At 46.4% G+C, this 18,488-nt stretch overlaps 10 non-coding genes across 10 annotated transcripts; all 10 read right to left on the bottom strand.

Annotated features, from left to right (window-relative positions):
• Positions 1 to 2,531: 2,531 nt before the first annotated feature.
• trnaq-uug (transfer RNA glutamine (anticodon UUG)) lies at positions 2,532 to 2,603 on the bottom strand. Its single transcript has one exon. It is a non-coding gene; the product is annotated as a tRNA-Gln (tRNA).
• A 987-nt stretch (positions 2,604 to 3,590) lies between these two features.
• trnaq-uug (transfer RNA glutamine (anticodon UUG)) lies at positions 3,591 to 3,662 on the bottom strand. The gene has a single exon. It is a non-coding gene; the product is annotated as a tRNA-Gln (tRNA).
• Positions 3,663 to 4,649: 987 nt separating this feature from the next.
• On the bottom strand, positions 4,650 to 4,721 carry trnaq-uug (transfer RNA glutamine (anticodon UUG)). The gene has a single exon. It is a non-coding gene; the product is annotated as a tRNA-Gln (tRNA).
• Positions 4,722 to 8,885: 4,164 nt separating this feature from the next.
• On the bottom strand, positions 8,886 to 8,957 carry trnaq-uug (transfer RNA glutamine (anticodon UUG)). The gene has a single exon. It is a non-coding gene; the product is annotated as a tRNA-Gln (tRNA).
• Positions 8,958 to 9,944: 987 nt separating this feature from the next.
• On the bottom strand, positions 9,945 to 10,016 carry trnaq-uug (transfer RNA glutamine (anticodon UUG)). The gene has a single exon. It is a non-coding gene; the product is annotated as a tRNA-Gln (tRNA).
• A 987-nt stretch (positions 10,017 to 11,003) lies between these two features.
• trnaq-uug (transfer RNA glutamine (anticodon UUG)) lies at positions 11,004 to 11,075 on the bottom strand. The gene has a single exon. It is a non-coding gene; the product is annotated as a tRNA-Gln (tRNA).
• A 987-nt stretch (positions 11,076 to 12,062) lies between these two features.
• trnaq-uug (transfer RNA glutamine (anticodon UUG)) lies at positions 12,063 to 12,134 on the bottom strand. The gene has a single exon. It is a non-coding gene; the product is annotated as a tRNA-Gln (tRNA).
• Positions 12,135 to 13,121: 987 nt separating this feature from the next.
• On the bottom strand, positions 13,122 to 13,193 carry trnaq-uug (transfer RNA glutamine (anticodon UUG)). The gene has a single exon. It is a non-coding gene; the product is annotated as a tRNA-Gln (tRNA).
• Positions 13,194 to 17,357: 4,164 nt separating this feature from the next.
• On the bottom strand, positions 17,358 to 17,429 carry trnaq-uug (transfer RNA glutamine (anticodon UUG)). Its single transcript has one exon. It is a non-coding gene; the product is annotated as a tRNA-Gln (tRNA).
• Positions 17,430 to 18,416: 987 nt separating this feature from the next.
• trnaq-uug (transfer RNA glutamine (anticodon UUG)) lies at positions 18,417 to 18,488 on the bottom strand. The gene has a single exon. It is a non-coding gene; the product is annotated as a tRNA-Gln (tRNA).

Below are 18,488 nucleotides of genomic sequence, written 5' to 3'. Positions count from 1 at the left end.
AGGTTTAGATGAATGGAGCCAGAGGAAGCAAGACAATCCAGAAAATAACGGGTACACAGGCAAGAAGACATAAGCCTATGTTGTTAAGGCGACAACTGTCGTTCCTTGCATGCAGAGTGCAGTAAGTAATCTTCCAGGTGGCATGACCAACCGAGATTTGAACTTGGATTACTGGATTCAGAGTGCTGACCGTTACACCATGGGACCTCATCTTCCTGTACAATCTTAGAGACATATTTTCAGTTTGTGTATGATACAGCTGACAGACATAAGTGAATGGTAGCTTGAGGTGATCGGAGCAAGAAGAAGCAGCATAATTGAACCAAACGGGCAAAGCAGCAAAGAAACTTCCCTTTGCTCTCAGGGGAAGAACGGCTGGTCTCTTCACACAGAATCTAGCATGTTTTAAGACGAAGGCCCCACCGAGACTCGAACTCGGATCACTGGATTCAAAGCCCAGAGTGCAGGCCATTGCACCATGGGACCCAGGCTGGACGCAGCTGCTTTCTGCTTCTTCATTGTAGCCAATGGACCCTGTCAACCTTGACTCACCTGGCATGGCATTAGGAGATCAATTCAAATCTCATTTATTCTGGTATATTGGGGGAAAGAGAGTAGCGTGTGCGTCCGTATGGAACAGAGATTAGGTGTGAGTCATTCCCAAATCTCCATTTGAATCATTGATCTAAATGAGCAAGCCATAATCGAACGGAACTGTGAAAGCGAAAGGCAAGATCTCACCATTTATTCAGTACGTTCATGTTGTCTCAATAGAGACGCTTCCACTGAGTAAAGTTTAATTAATATCGTTTGCCGTCATGTCGCTATCACAGCATCAAACACAATGCAATGTGAGGAGCACGTATCTTTACCACAGCCACGGGAAACGTTTGATCAGGTGCGTTGTTTGTCTGTCTCCTCGTTAGTATAGTGGTGAGTATCCCCGCCTGTCATGCGGGAGACCGGGGTTCCATTCCCCGACGGGGAGTATGCTGTTGCTTTTAGCCGTGAACCAAATAAAGCCGCCAAACTCAAGCTGCAGGAATATTAGCGTTCTCTAGGTTTAGATGAATGGAGCCAGAGGAAGCAAGACAATCCAGAAAATAACGGGTACACAGGCAAGATGACATAAGCCTATGTTGTTAAGGCGACAACTGTCGTTCCTTGCATGCAGAGTGCAGTAAGTAATCTTCCAGGTGGCATGACCAACCGAGATTTGAACTTGGATTACTGGATTCAGAGTACTGACCGTTACACCATGGGACCTCATCTTCCTGTACAATCTTAGAGACATATTTTCAGTTTGTGTATGATACAGCTGACAGACATAAGTGAATGGTAGCTTGAGGTGATCGGAGCAAGAAGAAGCAGCATAATTGAACCAAACGGGCAAAGCAGCAAAGAAACTGCCCTTTGCTCTCAGGGGAAGAACAGCTGGTCTCTTCACACAGAATCTAGCATGTTTTAAGACGAAGGCCCCACCGAGACTCGAACTCGGATCACTGGATTCAAACCCAGAGTGCTGGCCATTGCACCATGGGACCCAGGCTGGACGCAGCTGCTTTCTGCTTCTTCATTGTAGCCAATGGACCCTGTCAACCTTGACTCACCTGGCATGGCATTAGGAGATCAATTAAAATCTCATTTATTCTGGTATATTGGGGGAAAGAGAGTAGCGTGTGCGTCCGTATGGAACAGAGATTAGGTGGGAGTCATTCCCAAATCTCCATTTGAATCATTGATCTAAATGAGCAAGCCATAATCGAACGGAACTGTGAAAGCGAAAGGCAAGATCTCACCATTTATTCAGTACGTTCATGTTGTCTCAATAGAGACGCTTCCACTGAGTAAAGTTTAATTAATATCGTTTGCCGTCATGTCGCTATCACAGCATCAAACACAATGGAATGTGAGGAGCACGTATCTTTACCACAGCCACGGGAAACGTTTGATCAGGTGCGTTGTTTGTCTGTCTCCTCGTTAGTATAGTGGTGAGTATCCCCGCCTGTCATGCGGGAGACCGGGGTTCCATTCCCCGACGGGGAGTGTGCTGTTGCTTTTAGCCGTGAACCAAATAAAGCCGCCAAACTCAAGCTGCAGGAATATTAGCGTTCTCTAGGTTTAGATGAATGGAGCCTGAGGAAGCAAGACAATCCAGAAAATAACGGGTACACAGGCAAGAAGACATAAGCCTATGTTGTTAAGGCGACAACTGTCGTTCCTTGCATGCAGAGTGCAGTAAGTAATCTTCCAGGTGGCATGACCAACCGAGATTTGAACTTGGATTACTGGATTCAGAGTGCTGACCGTTACACCATGGGACCTCATCTTCCTGTACAATCTTAGAGACATATTTTCAGTTTGTGTATGATACAGCTGACAGACATAAGTGAATGGTAGCTTGAGGTGATCGGAGCAAGAAGAAGCAGCATAATTGAACCAAACGGGCAAAGCAGCAAAGAAACTTCCCTTTGCTCTCAGGGGAAGAATGGCTGGTCTCTTCACACAGAATCTAGCATGTTTTAAGACGAAGGCCCCACCGAGACTCGAACTCGGATCACTGGATTCAAAGCCCAGAGTGCTGGCCATTGCACCATGGGACCCAGGCTGGACGCAGCTGCTTTCTGCTTCTTCATTGTAGCCAATGGACCCTGTCAACCTTGACTCACCTGGCATGGCATTAGGAGATCAATTAAAATCTCATTTATTCTGGTATATTGGGGGAAAGAGAGTAGCGTGTGCGTCCGTATGGAACAGAGATTAGGTGTGAGTCATTCCCAAATCTCCATTTGAATCATTGATCTAAATGAGCAAGCCATAATCGAACGGAACTGTGAAAGCGAAAGGCAAGATCTCACCATTTATTCAGTACGTTCATGTTGTCTCAATAGAGACGCTTCCACTGAGTAAAGACTAATTAATATCGTTTGCCGTCATGTCGCTATCACAGCATCAAACACAATGGAATGTGAGGAGCACGTATCTTTACCACAGCCACTGGAAACGTTTGATCAGGTGCGTGGTTTGTCTGTCTCCTCGTTAGTATAGTGGTGAGTATCCCGGCCTGTCACGCGGGAGACCGGGGTTCGATTCCCCGACGGGGAGTGTGCTGTTGCTTTTAGCCGTGAACCAAATAAAGCCGCCAAACTCAAGCTGCAGGAATATTAGCGTTCTCTAGGTTTAGATGAATGGAGCCAGAGGAAGCAAGACAATCCAGAAAATAACGGGTACACAGGCAAGAAGACATAAGCCTATGTTGTTAAGGCGACAACTGTCGTTCCTTGCATGCAGAGTGCAGTAAGTAATCTTCCAGGTGGCATGACCAACCGAGATTTGAACTTGGATTACTGGATTCAGAGTGCTGACCGTTACACCATGGGACCTCATCTTCCTGTACAATCTTAGAGACATATTTTCAGTTTGTGTATGATACAGCTGACAGACATAAGTGAATGGTAGCTTGAGGTGATCGGAGCAAGAAGAAGCAGCATAATTGAACCAAACGGGCAAAGCAGCAAAGAAACTTCCCTTTGCTCTCAGGGGAAGAACGGCTGGTCTCTTCACACAGAATCTAGCATGTTTTAAGACGAAGGCCCCACCGAGACTCGAACTCGGATCACTGGATTCAAAGCCCAGAGTGCTGGCCATTGCACCATGGGACCCAGGCTGGACGCAGCTGCTTTCTGCTTCTTCATTGTAGCCAATGGACCCTGTCAACCTTGACTCACCTGGCATGGCATTAGGAGATCAATTCAAATCTCATTTATTCTGGTATATTGGGGGAAAGAGAGTAGCGTGTGCGTCCGTATGGAACAGAGATTAGGTGTGAGTCATTCCCAAATCTCCATTTGAATCATTGATCTAAATGAGCAAGCCATAATCGAACGGAACTGTGAAAGCGAAAGGCAAGATCTCACCATTTATTCAGTACGTTCATGTTGTCTCAATAGAGACGCTTCCACTGAGTAAAGTTTAATTAATATCGTTTGCCGTCATGTCGCTATCACAGCATCAAACACAATGCAATGTGAGGAGCACGTATCTTTACCACAGCCACGGGAAACGTTTGATCAGGTGCGTTGTTTGTCTGTCTCCTCGTTAGTATAGTGGTGAGTATCCCCGCCTGTCATGCGGGAGACCGGGGTTCCATTCCCCGACGGGGAGTGTGCTGTTGCTTTTAGCCGTGAACCAAATAAAGCCGCCAAACTCAAGCTGCAGGAATATTAGCGTTCTCTAGGTTTAGATGAATGCAGCCAGAGCTAGCAATACAATCCAGAAAATAACGGGTACACAGGCAAGATGACATAAGCCTATGTTGTTAAGGCGACAACTGTCGTTCCTTGCATGCAGAGTGCAGTAAGTAATCTTCCAGGTGGCATGACCAACCGAGATTTGAACTTGGATTACTGGATTCAGAGTGCTGACCGTTACACCATGGGACCTCATCTTCCTGTACAATCTTAGAGACATATTTTCAGTTTGTGTATGATACAGCTGACAGACATAAGTGAATGGTAGCTTGAGGTGATCGGAGCAAGAAGAAGCAGCATAATTGAACCAAACGGGCAAAGCAGCAAAGAAACTTCCCTTTGCTCTCAGGGGAAGAACAGCTGGTCTCTTCACACAGAATCTAGCATGTTTTAAGACGAAGGCCCCACCGAGACTCGAACTCGGATCACTGGATTCAAAGCCCAGAGTGCTGGCCATTGCACCATGGGACCCAGGCTGGACGCAGCTGCTTTCTGCTTCTTCATTGTAGCCAATGGACCCTGTCAACCTTGACTCACCTGGCATGGCATTAGGAGATCAATTCAAATCTCATTTATTCTGGTATATTGGGGGAAAGAGAGTAGCGTGTGCGTCCGTATGGAACAGAGATTAGGTGTGAGTCATTCCCAAATCTCCATTTGAATCATTGATCTAAATGAGCAAGCCATAATCGAACGGAACTGTGAAAGCGAAAGGCAAGATCTCACCATTTATTCAGTACGTTCATGTTGTCTCAATAGAGACGCTTCCACTGAGTAAAGTTTAATTAATATCGTTTGCCGTCATGTCGCTATCACAGCATCAAACACAATGGAATGTGAGGAGCACGTATCTTTACCACAGCCACGGGAAACGTTTGATCAGGTGCGTTGTTTGTCTGTCTCCTCGTTAGTATAGTGGTGAGTATCCCCGCCTGTCACGCGGGAGACCGGGGTTCGATTCCCCGACGGGGAGTGTGCTGTTGCTTTTAGCCGTGAACCAAATAAAGCCGCCAAACTCAAGCTGCAGGAATATTAGCATTCTCTAGGTTTAGATGAATGGAGCCAGAGGAAGCAAGACAATCCAGAAAATAACGGGTACACAGGCAAGAAGACATAAGTCTATGTTGTTAAGGCGACAACTGTCGTTCCTTGCATGCAGAGTGCAGTAAGTAATCTTCCAGGTGGCATGACCAACCGAGATTTGAACTTGGATTACTGGATTCAGAGTGCTGACCGTTACACCATGGGACCTCATCTTCCTGTACAATCTTAGAGACATATTTTCAGTTTGTGTATGATACAGCTGACAGACATAAGTGAATGGTAGCTTGAGGTGATCGGAGCAAGAAGAAGCAGCATAATTGAACCAAACGGGCAAAGCAGCAAAGACACTTCCCTTTGCTCTCAGGGGAAGAACAGCTGGTCTCTTCACACAGAATCTAGCATGTTTTAAGACGAAGGCCCCACCGAGACTCGAACTCAGATCACTGGATTCAAAGCCCAGAGTGCTGGCCATTGCACCATGGGACCCAGGCTGGACGCAGCTGCTTTCTGCTCCTTCATTGTAGCCAATGGACCCTGTCAACCTTGACTCACCTGGCATGGCATTAGGAGATCAATTCAAATCTCATTTATTCTGGTATATTGGGGGAAAGAGAGTAGCGTGTGCGTCCGTATGGAACAGAGATTAGGTGTGAGTCATTCCCAAATCTCCATTTGAATCATTGATCTAAATGAGCAAGCCATAATCGAACGGAACTGTGAAAGCGAAAGGCAAGATCTCACCATTTATTCAGTACGTTCATGTTGTCTCAATAGAGACGCTTCCACTGAGTAAAGTTTAATTAATATCGTTTGCCGTCATGTCGCTATCACAGCATCAAACACAATGCAATGTGAGGAGCACGTATCTTTACCACAGCCACGGGAAACGTTTGATCAGGTGCGTTGTTTGTCTGTCTCCTCGTTAGTATAGTGGTGAGTATCCCCGCCTGTCACGCGGGAGACCGGGGTTCGATTCCCCGACGGGGAGTGTGCTGTTGCTTTTAGCCGTGAACCAAATAAAGCCGCCAAACTCAAGCTGCAGGAATATTAGCGTTCTCTAGGTTTAGATGAATGGAGCCAGAGGAAGCAAGACAATCCAGAAAATAACGGGTACACAGGCAAGAAGACATAAGCCTATGTTGTTAAGGCGACAACTGTCGTTCCTTGCATGCAGAGTGCAGTAAGTAATCTTCCAGGTGGCATGTCCAACCGAGATTTGAACTTGGATTACTGGATTCAGAGTGCTGACCGTTACACCATGGGACCTCATCTTCCTGTACAATCTTAGAGACATATTTTCAGTTTGTGTATGATACAGCTGACAGACAGAAGTGAATGGTAGCTTGAGGTGATCGGAGCAAGAAGAAGCAGCATAACTGAACCAAACGGGCAAAGCAGCAAAGACACTTCCCTTTGCTCTCAGGGTAAGAACGGCTGGTCTCTTCACACAGAATCTACCATGTTTTAAGACGAAGGCCCCACTGAGACTCGAACTCGGATCACTGGATTCAAAGCCCAGAGTGCTGGCCATTGCACCATGGGACCCAGGCTGGACGCAGCTGCTTTCTGCTTCTTCAGTGTAGCCAATGGACCCTGTCAACCTTGACTCACCTGGAATGGCACTAGCAGATCAATTCAAATCTCATTTATTCTGGTATATTGGGGGAAAGACAGTAGCGTGTGCGTCCGTATGGAACAGAGATTAGGTGTGAGTCATTCCCAAATCTCCATTTGAATCATTGATCTAAATGAGCAAGCCATAATCGAACGGAACTGTGAAAGCGAAAGGCAAGATCTCACCATTTATTCAGTACGTTCATGTTGTCTCAATAGAGACGCTTCCACTGAGTAAAGTTTAATTAATATCGTTTGCCGTCATGTCGCTATCACAGCATCAAACACAATGCAATGTGAGGAGCACGAATCTTTACCACAGCCACGGGAAACGTTTGATCAGGTGCGTTGTTTGTCTGTCTCTGCGTTAGTATAGTGGTGAGTATCCCCGCCTGTCACACGGGAGACCGGGGTTCGATTCCCCGACGGGGAGTGTGCTGTTGCTTTTAGCCGTGAACCAAATAAAGCCGCCAAACTCAAGCTGCAGGAATATTAGCGTTCTCTAGGTTTAGATGAATGGAGCCAGAGGAAGCAAGACAATCCAGAAAATAACGGGTACACAGGCAAGAAGACATAAGCCTATGTTGTTAAGGCGACAACTGTCGTTCCTTGCATGCAGAGTGCAGTAAGTAATCTTCCAGGTGGCATGACCAACCGAGATTTGAACTTGGATTACTGGATTCAGAGTGCTGACCGTTACACCATGGGACCTCATCTTCCTGTACAATCTTAGAGACATATTTTCAGTTTGTGTATGATACAGCTGACAGACATAAGTGAATGGTAGCTTGAGGTGATCGGAGCAAGAAGAAGCAGCATAATTGAACCAAACGGGCAAAGCAGCAAAGAAACTTCCCTTTGCTCTCAGGGGAAGAACAGCTGGTCTCTTCACACAGAATCTAGCATGTTTTAAGACGAAGGCCCCACCGAGACTCGAACTCAGATCACTGGATTCAAAGCCCAGAGTGCTGGCCATTGCACCATGGGACCCAGGCTGGACGCAGCTGCTTTCTGCTTCTTCATTGTAGCCAATGGACCCTGTCAACCTTGACTCACCTGGCATGGCATTAGGAGATCAATTCAAATCTCATTTATTCTGGTATATTGGGGGAAAGAGAGTAGCGTGTGCGTCCGTATGGAACAGAGATTAGGTGTGAGTCATTCCCAAATCTCCATTTGAATCATTGATCTAAATGAGCAAGCCATAATCGAACGGAACTGTGAAAGCGAAAGGCAAGATCTCACCATTTATTCAGTATGTTCATGTTGTCTCAATAGAGACGCTTCCACTGAGTAAAGTTTAATCAATATCGTTTGCCGTCATGTCGCTATCACAGCATCAAACACAATGCAATGTGAGGAGCACGTATCTTTACCACAGCCACGGGAAACGTTTGATCAGGTACGTTGTTTGTCTGTCTCCTCGTTAGTATAGTGGTGAGTATCCCCGCCTGTCACGCGGGAGACCGGGGTTCGATTCCCCGACGGGGAGTGTGCTGTTGCTTTTAGCCGTGAACCAAATAAAGCCGCCAAACTCAAGCTGCAGGAATATTAGCGTTCTCTAGGTTTAGATGAATGGAGCCAGAGGAAGCAAGACAATCCAGAAAATAACGGGTACACAGGCAAGAACATATAAGCCTATGTTGTTAAGGCGACAACTGTCGTTCCTTGCATGCAGAGTGCAGTAAGTAATCTTCCAGGTGGCATGTCCAACCGAGATTTGAACTTGGATTACTGGATTCAGAGTGCTGACCGTTACACCATGGGACCTCATCTTCCTGTACAATCTTAGAGACATATTTTCAGTTTGTGTATGATACAGCTGACAGACAGAAGTGAATGGTAGCTTGAGGTGATCGGAGCAAGAAGAAGCAGCATAATTGAACCAAACGGGCAAAGCAGCAAAGACACTTCCCTTTGCTCTCAGGGGAAGAACGGCTGGTCTCTTCACACAGAATCTAGCATGTTTTAAGACGAAGGCCCCACCGAGACTCGAACTCGGATCACTGGATTCAAAGCCCAGAGTGCTGGCCATTGCACCATGGGACCCAGGCTGGACGCAGCTGCTTTCTGCTTCTTCATTGTAGCCAATGGACCCTGTCAACCTTGACTCACCTGCCATGGCATTAGGAGATCAATTCAAATCTCATTTATTCTGGTATATTGGGGGAAAGAGAGTAGCGTGTGCGTCCGTATGGAACAGAGATTAGGTGTGAGTCATTCCCAAATCTCCATTTGAATCATTGATCTAAATGAGCAAGCCATAATCGAACGGAACTGTGAAAGCGAAAGGCAAGATCTCACCATTTATTCAGTACGTTCATGTTGTCTCAATAGAGACGCTTCCACTGAGTAAAGTTTAATTAATATCGTTTGCCGTCATGTCGCTATCACAGCATCAAACACAATGGAATGTGAGGAGCACGTATCTTTACCACAGCCACGGGAAACGTTTGATCAGGTGCGTTGTTTGTCTGTCTCCTCGTTAGTATAGTGGTGAGTATCCCCGCCTGTCACGCGGGAGACCGGGGTTCGATTCCCCGACGGGGAGTGTGCTGTTGCTTTTAGCCGTGAACCAAATAAAGCCGCCAAACTCAAGCTGCAGGAATATTAGCGTTCTCTAGGTTTAGATGAATGGAGCCAGAGGAAGCAAGACAATCCAGAAAATAACGGGTACACAGGCAAGAAGACATAAGCCTATGTTGTTAAGGCGACAACTGTCGTTCCTTGCATGCAGAGTGCAGTAAGTAATCTTCCAGGTGGCATGTCCAACCGAGATTTGAACTTGGATTACTGGATTCAGAGTGCTGACCGTTACACCATGGGACCTCATCTTCCTGTACAATCTTAGAGACATATTTTCAGTTTGTGTATGATACAGCTGACAGACATAAGTGAATGGTAGCTTGAGGTGATCGGAGCAAGAAGAAGCAGCATAACTGAACCAAACGGGCAAAGCAGCAAAGACACTTCCCTTTGCTCTCAGGGTAAGAACGGCTGGTCTCTTCACACAGAATCTACCATGTTTTAAGACGAAGGCCCCACCGAGACTCGAACTCGGATCACTGGATTCAAAGCCCAGAGTGCTGGCCATTGCACCATGGGACCCAGGCTGGACGCAGCTGCTTTCTGCTTCTTCAGTGTAGGCAATGGACCCTGTCAACCTTGACTCACCTGGAATGGCACTAGGAGATCAATTCAAATCTCATTTATTCTGGTATATTGGGGGAAAGACAGTAGCGTGTGCGTCCGTATGGAACAGAGATTAGGTGTGAGTCATTCCCAAATCTCCATTTGAATCATTGATCTAAATGAGCAAGCCATAATCGAACGGAACTGTGAAAGCGAAAGGCAAGATCTCACCATTTATTCAGTACGTTCATGTTGTCTCAATAGAGACGCTTCCACTGAGTAAAGTTTAATTAATATCGTTTGCCGTCATGTCGCTATCACAGCATCAAACACAATGGAATGTGAGGAGCACGTATCTTTACCACAGCCACGGGAAACGTTTGATCAGGTGCGTTATTGGTCCGTCTCCTCGTTAGTATAGTGGTGAGTATCCCCGCCTGTCACGCGGGAGACCGGGGTTCGATTCCCCGACGGGGAGTGTGCTGTTGCTTTTAGCCGTTAACCAAATAAAGCCGCCAAACTCAAACTGCAGGAATATTAGCGTTCTCTAGGTTTAGATGAATGGAGCCAGAGGAAGCAAGACAATCCAGAAAATAACGGGTACACAGGCAAGAAGATATAAGCCTATGTTGTTAAGGCGACAACTGTCGTTCCTTGCATGCAGAGTGCAGTAAGTAATCTTCCAGGTGGCATGTCCAACCGAGATTTGAACTTGGATTACTGGATTCAGAGTGCTGACCGTTACACCATGGGACCTCATCTTCCTGTACAATCTTAGAGACATATTTTCAGTTTGTGTATGATACAGCTGACAGACATAAGTGAATGGTAGCTTGAGGTGATCGGAGCAAGAAGAAGCAGCATAATTGAACCAAACGGGCAAAGCAGCAAAGAAACTGCCCTTTGCTCTCAGGGGAAGAACAGCTGGTCTCTTCACACAGAATCTAGCATGTTTTAAGACGAAGGCCCCACCGAGACTCGAACTCGGATCACTGGATTCAAAGCCCAGAGTGCTGGCCATTGCACCATGGGACCCAGGCTGGACGCAGCTGCTTTCTGCTTCTTCATTGTAGCCAATGGACCCTGTCAACCTTGACTCACCTGGCATGGCATTAGGAGATCAATTAAAATCTCATTTATTCTGGTATATTGGGGGAAAGAGAATAGCGTGTGCGTCCGTATGGAACAGAGATTAGGTGTGAGTCATTCCCAAATCTCCATTTGAATCATTGATCTAAATGAGCAAGCCATAATCGAACGGAACTGTGAAAGCGAAAGGCAAGATCTCACCATTTATTCAGTACGTTCATGTTGTCTCAATAGAGACGCTTCCACTGAGTAAAGTTTAATTAATATCGTTTGCCGTCATGTCGCTATCACAGCATCAAACACAATGGAATGTGAGGAGCACGTATCTTTACCACAGCCACGGGAAACGTTTGATCAGGTGCGTTGTTTGTCTGTCTCCTCGTTAGTATTGTGGTGAGTATCCCCGCCTGTCACGCGGGAGACCGGGGTTCGATTCCCCGACGGGGAGTGTGCTGTTGCTTTTAGCCGTGAACCAAATAAAGCCGCCAAACTCAAGCTGCAGGAATATTAGCGTTCTCTAGGTTTAGATGAATGGAGCCAGAGGAAGCAAGACAATCCAGAAAATAACGGGTACACAGGCAAGAAGACATAAGCTTATGTTGTTAAGGCGACAACTGTCGTTCCTTGCATGCAGAGTGCAGTAAGTAATCTTCCAGGTGGCATGACCAACCGAGATTTGAACTTGGATTACTGGATTCAGAGTGCTGACCGTTACACCATGGGACCTCATCTTCCTGTACAATCTTAGAGACATATTTTCAGTTTGTGTATGATACAGCTGACAGACAGAAGTGAATGGTAGCTTGAGGTGATCGGAGCAAGAAGAAGCAGCATAATTGAACCAAACGGGCAAAGCAGCAAAGACACTTCCCTTTGCTCTCAGGGGAAGAACGGCTGGTCTCTTCACACAGAATCTAGCATGTTTTAAGACGAAGGCCCCACCGAGACTCGAACTCGGATCACTGGATTCAAAGCCCAGAGTGCTGGCCATTGCACCATGGGACCCAGGCTGGACGCAGCTGCTTTCTGCTTCTTCATTGTAGCCAATGGACCCTGTCAACCTTGACTCACCTGGCATGGCATTAGGAGATCAATTCAAATCTCATTTATTCTGGTATATTGGGGGAAAGAGAGTAGCGTGTGCGTCCGTATGGAACAGAGATTAGGTGTGAGTCATTCCCAAATCTCCATTTGAATCATTGATCTAAATGAGCAAGCCATAATCGAACGGAACTGTGAAAGCGAAAGGCAAGATCTCACCATTTATTCAGTACGTTCATGTTGTCTCAATAGAGACGCTTCCACTGAGTAAAGTTTAATTAATATCGTTTGCCGTCATGTCGCTATCACAGCATCAAACACAATGCAATGTGAGGAGCACGTATCTTTACCACAGCCACGGGAAACGTTTGATCAGGTGCGTTATTGGTCCGTCTCCTCGTTAGTATAGTGGTGAGTATCCCCGCCTGTCACGCGGGAGACCGGGGTTCGATTCCCCGACGGGGAGTGTGCTGTTGCTTTTAGCCGTGAACCAAATAAAGCCGCCAAACTCAAACTGCAGGAATATTAGCGTTCTCTAGGTTTAGATGAATGGAGCCAGAGGAAGCAAGACAATCCAGAAAATAACGGGTACACAGGCAAGAAGATATAAGCCTATGTTGTTAAGGCGACAACTGTCGTTCCTTGCATGCAGAGTGCAGTAAGTAATCTTCCAGGTGGCATGTCCAACCGAGATTTGAACTTGGATTACTGGATTCAGAGTGCTGACCGTTACACCATGGGACCTCATCTTCCTGTACAATCTTAGAGACATATTTTCAGTTTGTGTATGATACAGCTGACAGACATAAGTGAATGGTAGCTTGAGGTGATCGGAGCAAGAAGAAGCAGCATAATTGAACCAAACGGGCAAAGCAGCAAAGAAACTGCCCTTTGCTCTCAGGGGAAGAACAGCTGGTCTCTTCACACAGAATCTAGCATGTTTTAAGACGAAGGCCCCACCGAGACTCGAACTCGGATCACTGGATTCAAAGCCCAGAGTGCTGGCCATTGCACCATGGGACCCAGGCTGGACGCAGCTGCTTTCTGCTTCTTCATTGTAGCCAATGGACCCTGTCAACCTTGACTCACCTGGCATGGCATTAGGAGATCAATTAAAATCTCATTTATTCTGGTATATTGGGGGAAAGAGAATAGCGTGTGCGTCCGTATGGAACAGAGATTAGGTGTGAGTCATTCCCAAATCTCCATTTGAATCATTGATCTAAATGAGCAAGCCATAATCGAACGGAACTGTGAAAGCGAAAGGCAAGATCTCACCATTTATTCAGTACGTTCATGTTGTCTCAATAGAGACGCTTCCACTGAGTAAAGTTTAATTAATATCGTTTGCCGTCATGTCGCTATCACAGCATCAAACACAATGGAATGTGAGGAGCACGTATCTTTACCACAGCCACGGGAAACGTTTGATCAGGTGCGTTGTTTGTCTGTCTCCTCGTTAGTATTGTGGTGAGTATCCCCGCCTGTCACGCGGGAGACCGGGGTTCGATTCCCCGACGGGGAGTGTGCTGTTGCTTTTAGCCGTGAACCAAATAAAGCCGCCAAACTCAAGCTGCAGGAATATTAGCGTTCTCTAGGTTTAGATGAATGGAGCCAGAGGAAGCAAGACAATCCAGAAAATAACGGGTACACAGGCAAGAAGACATAAGCTTATGTTGTTAAGGCGACAACTGTCGTTCCTTGCATGCAGAGTGCAGTAAGTAATCTTCCAGGTGGCATGACCAACCGAGATTTGAACTTGGATTACTGGATTCAGAGTGCTGACCGTTACACCATGGGACCTCATCTTCCTGTACAATCTTAGAGACATATTTTCAGTTTGTGTATGATACAGCTGACAGACATAAGTGAATGGTAGCTTGAGGTGATCGGAGCAAGAAGAAGCAGCATAATTGAACCAAACGGGCAAAGCAGCAAAGAAACTTCCCTTTGCTCTCAGGGGAAGAACAGCTGGTCTCTTCACACAGAATCTAGCATGTTTTAAGACGAAGGCCCCACCGAGACTCGAACTCAGATCACTGGATTCAAAGCCCAGAGTGCTGGCCATTGCACCATGGGACCCAGGCTGGACGCAGCTGCTTTCTGCTTCTTCATTGTAGCCAATGGACCCTGTCAACCTTGACTCACCTGGCATGGCATTAGGAGATCAATTCAAATCTCATTTATTCTGGTATATTGGGGGAAAGAGAGTAGCGTGTGCGTCCGTATGGAACAGAGATTAGGTGTGAGTCATTCCCAAATCTCCATTTGAATCATTGATCTAAATGAGCAAGCCATAATCGAACGGAACTGTGAAAGCGAAAGGCAAGATCTCACCATTTATTCAGTACGTTCATGTTGTCTCAATAGAGACGCTTCCACTGAGTAAAGTTTAATTAATATCGTTTGCCGTCATGTCGCTATCACAGCATCAAACACAATGGAATGTGAGGAGCACGTATCTTTACCACAGCCACGGGAAACGTTTGATCAGGTGCGTTGTTTGTCTGTCTCCTCGTTAGTATTGTGGTGAGTATCCCCGCCTGTCACGCGGGAGACCGGGGTTCGATTCCCCGACGGGGAGTGTGCTGTTGCTTTTAGCCGTGAACCAAATAAAGCCGCCAAACTCAAGCTGCAGGAATATTAGCGTTCTCTAGGTTTAGATGAATGGAGCCAGAGGAAGCAAGACAATCCAGAAAATAACGGGTACACAGGCAAGAAGACATAAGCTTATGTTGTTAAGGCGACAACTGTCGTTCCTTGCATGCAGAGTGCAGTAAGTAATCTTCCAGGTGGCATGACCAACCGAGATTTGAACTTGGATTACTGGATTCAGAGTGCTGACCGTTACACCATGGGACCTCATCTTCCTGTACAATCTTAGAGACATATTTTCAGTTTGTGTATGATACAGCTGACAGACATAAGTGAATGGTAGCTTGAGGTGATCGGAGCAAGAAGAAGCAGCATAATTGAACCAAACGGGCAAAGCAGCAAAGAAACTTCCCTTTGCTCTCAGGGGAAGAACAGCTGATCTCTTCACACAGAATCTAGCATGTTTTAAGACGAAGGCCCCACCGAGACTCGAACTCAGATCACTGGATTCAAAGCCCAGAGTGCTGGCCATTGCACCATGGGACCCAGGCTGGACGCAGCTGCTTTCTGCTTCTTCATTGTAGCCAATGGACCCTGTCAACCTTGACTCACCTGGCATGGCATTAGGAGATCAATTCAAATCTCATTTATTCTGGTATATTGGGGGAAAGAGAGTAGCGTGTGCGTCCGTATGGAACAGAGATTAGGTGTGAGTCATTCCCAAATCTCCATTTGAATCATTGATCTAAATGAGCAAGCCATAATCGAACGGAACTGTGAAAGCGAAAGGCAAGATCTCACCATTTATTCAGTATGTTCATGTTGTCTCAATAGAGACGCTTCCACTGAGTAAAGTTTAATCAATATCGTTTGCCGTCATGTCGCTATCACAGCATCAAACACAATGCAATGTGAGGAGCACGTATCTTTACCACAGCCACGGGAAACGTTTGATCAGGTGCGTTGTTTGTCCGTCTCCTCGTTAGTATAGTGGTGAGTATCCCCGCCTGTCATGCGGGAGACCGGGGTTCGATTCCCCGACAGGGAGTGTGCTGTTGCTTTTAGCCGTGAACCAAATAAAGCCGCCAAACTCAAGCTGCAGGAATATTAGCGTTCTCTAGGTTTAGATGAATGGAGCCAGAGGAAGCAAGACAATCCAGAAAATAACGGGTACACAGGCAAGAAGACATAAGCCTATGTTGTTAAGGCGACAACTGTCGTTCCTTGCATGCAGAGTGCAGTAAGTAATCTTCCAGGTGGCATGTCCAACCGAGATTTGAACTTGGATTACTGGATTCAGAGTGCTGACCGTTACACCATGGGACCTCATCTTCCTGTACAATCTTAGAGACATATTTTCAGTTTGTGTATGATACAGCTGACAGACATAAGTGAATGGTAGCTTGAGGTGATCGGAGCAAGAAGAAGCAGCATAATTGAACCAAACGGGCAAAGCAGCAAAGAAACTGCCCTTTGCTCTCAGGGGAAGAACAGCTGGTCTCTTCACACAGAATCTAGCATGTTTTAAGACGAAGGCCCCACCGAGACTCGAACTCGAATCACTGGATTCAAAGCCCAGAGTGCTGGCCATTGCACCATGGGACCCAGGCTGGACGCAGCTGCTTTCTGCTTCTTCATTGTAGCCAATGGACCCTGTCAACCTTGACTCACCTGGCATGGCATTAGGAGATCAATTAAAATCTCATTTATTCTGGTATATTGGGGGAAAGAGAATAGCGTGTGCGTCCGTATGGAACAGAGATTAGGTGTGAGTCATTCCCAAATCTCCATTTGAATCATTGATCTAAATGAGCAAGCCATAATCGAACGGAACTGTGAAAGCGAAAGGCAAGATCTCACCATTTATTCAGTACGTTCATGTTGTCTCAATAGAGACGCTTCCACTGAGTAAAGTTTAATTAATATCGTTTGCCGTCATGTCGCTATCACAGCATCAAACACAATGGAATGTGAGGAGCACGTATCTTTACCACAGCCACGGGAAACGTTTGATCAGGTGCGTTGTTTGTCTGTCTCCTCGTTAGTATTGTGGTGAGTATCCCCGCCTGTCACGCGGGAGACCGGGGTTCGATTCCCCGACGGGGAGTGTGCTGTTGCTTTTAGCCGTGAACCAAATAAAGCCGCCAAACTCAAGCTGCAGGAATATTAGCGTTCTCTAGGTTTAGATGAATGGAGCCAGAGGAAGCAAGACAATCCAGAAAATAACGGGTACACAGGCAAGAAGACATAAGCTTATGTTGTTAAGGCGACAACTGTCGTTCCTTGCATGCAGAGTGCAGTAAGTAATCTTCCAGGTGGCATGTCCAACCGAGATTTGAACTTGGATTACTGGATTCAGAGTGCTGACCGTTACACCATGGGACCTCATCTTCCTGTACAATCTTAGAGACATATTTTCAGTTTGTGTATGATACAGCTGACAGACATAAGTGAATGGTAGCTTGAGGTGATCGGAGCAAGAAGAAGCAGCATAATTGAACCAAACGGGCAAAGCAGCAAAGAAACTGCCCTTTGCTCTCAGGGGAAGAACAGCTGGTCTCTTCACACAGAATCTAGCATGTTTTAAGACGAAGGCCCCACCGAGACTCGAACTCGGATCACTGGATTCAAAGCCCAGAGTGCTGGCCATTGCACCATGGGACCCAGGCTGGACGCAGCTGCTTTCTGCTTCTTCATTGTAGCCAATGGACCCTGTCAACCTTGACTCACCTGGCATGGCATTAGGAGATCAATTAAAATCTCATTTATTCTGGTATATTGGGGGAAAGAGAATAGCGTGTGCGTCCGTATGGAACAGAGATTAGGTGTGAGTCATTCCCAAATCTCCATTTGAATCATTGATCTAAATGAGCAAGCCATAATCGAACGGAACTGTGAAAGCGAAAGGCAAGATCTCACCATTTATTCAGTACGTTCATGTTGTCTCAATAGAGACGCTTCCACTGAGTAAAGTTTAATTAATATCGTTTGCCGTCATGTCGCTATCACAGCATCAAACACAATGGAATGTGAGGAGCACGTATCTTTACCACAGCCACGGGAAACGTTTGATCAGGTGCGTTGTTTGTCTGTCTCCTCGTTAGTATTGTGGTGAGTATCCCCGCCTGTCACGCGGGAGACCGGGGTTCGATTCCCCGACGGGGAGTGTGCTGTTGCTTTTAGCCGTGAACCAAATAAAGCCGCCAAACTCAAGCTGCAGGAATATTAGCGTTCTCTAGGTTTAGATGAATGGAGCCAGAGGAAGCAAGACAATCCAGAAAATAACGGGTACACAGGCAAGAAGACATAAGCTTATGTTGTTAAGGCGACAACTGTCGTTCCTTGCATGCAGAGTGCAGTAAGTAATCTTCCAGGTGGCATGACCAACCGAGATTTGAACTTGGATTACTGGATTCAGAGTGCTGACCGTTACACCATGGGACCTCATCTTCCTGTACAATCTTAGAGACATATTTTCAGTTTGTGTATGATACAGCTGACAGACAGAAGTGAATGGTAGCTTGAGGTGATCGGAGCAAGAAGAAGCAGCATAACTGAACCAAACGGGCAAAGCAGCAAAGACACTTCCCTTTGCTCTCAGGGTAAGAACGGCTGGTCTCTTCACACAGAATCTACCATGTTTTAAGACGAAGGCCCCACCGAGACTCGAACTCGGATCACTGGATTCAAAGCCCAGAGTGCTGGCCATTGCACCATGGGACC

The sequence above is a fragment of the Brienomyrus brachyistius genome, chromosome 1 (genome assembly GCF_023856365.1).
Source record: "Brienomyrus brachyistius isolate T26 chromosome 1, BBRACH_0.4, whole genome shotgun sequence".
Taxonomy (NCBI): domain Eukaryota; kingdom Metazoa; phylum Chordata; class Actinopteri; order Osteoglossiformes; family Mormyridae; genus Brienomyrus; species Brienomyrus brachyistius.
The sequence above is the reverse complement of the archived record's forward strand: the minus strand, read 5'-3'. Positions and strand labels throughout refer to the sequence as shown.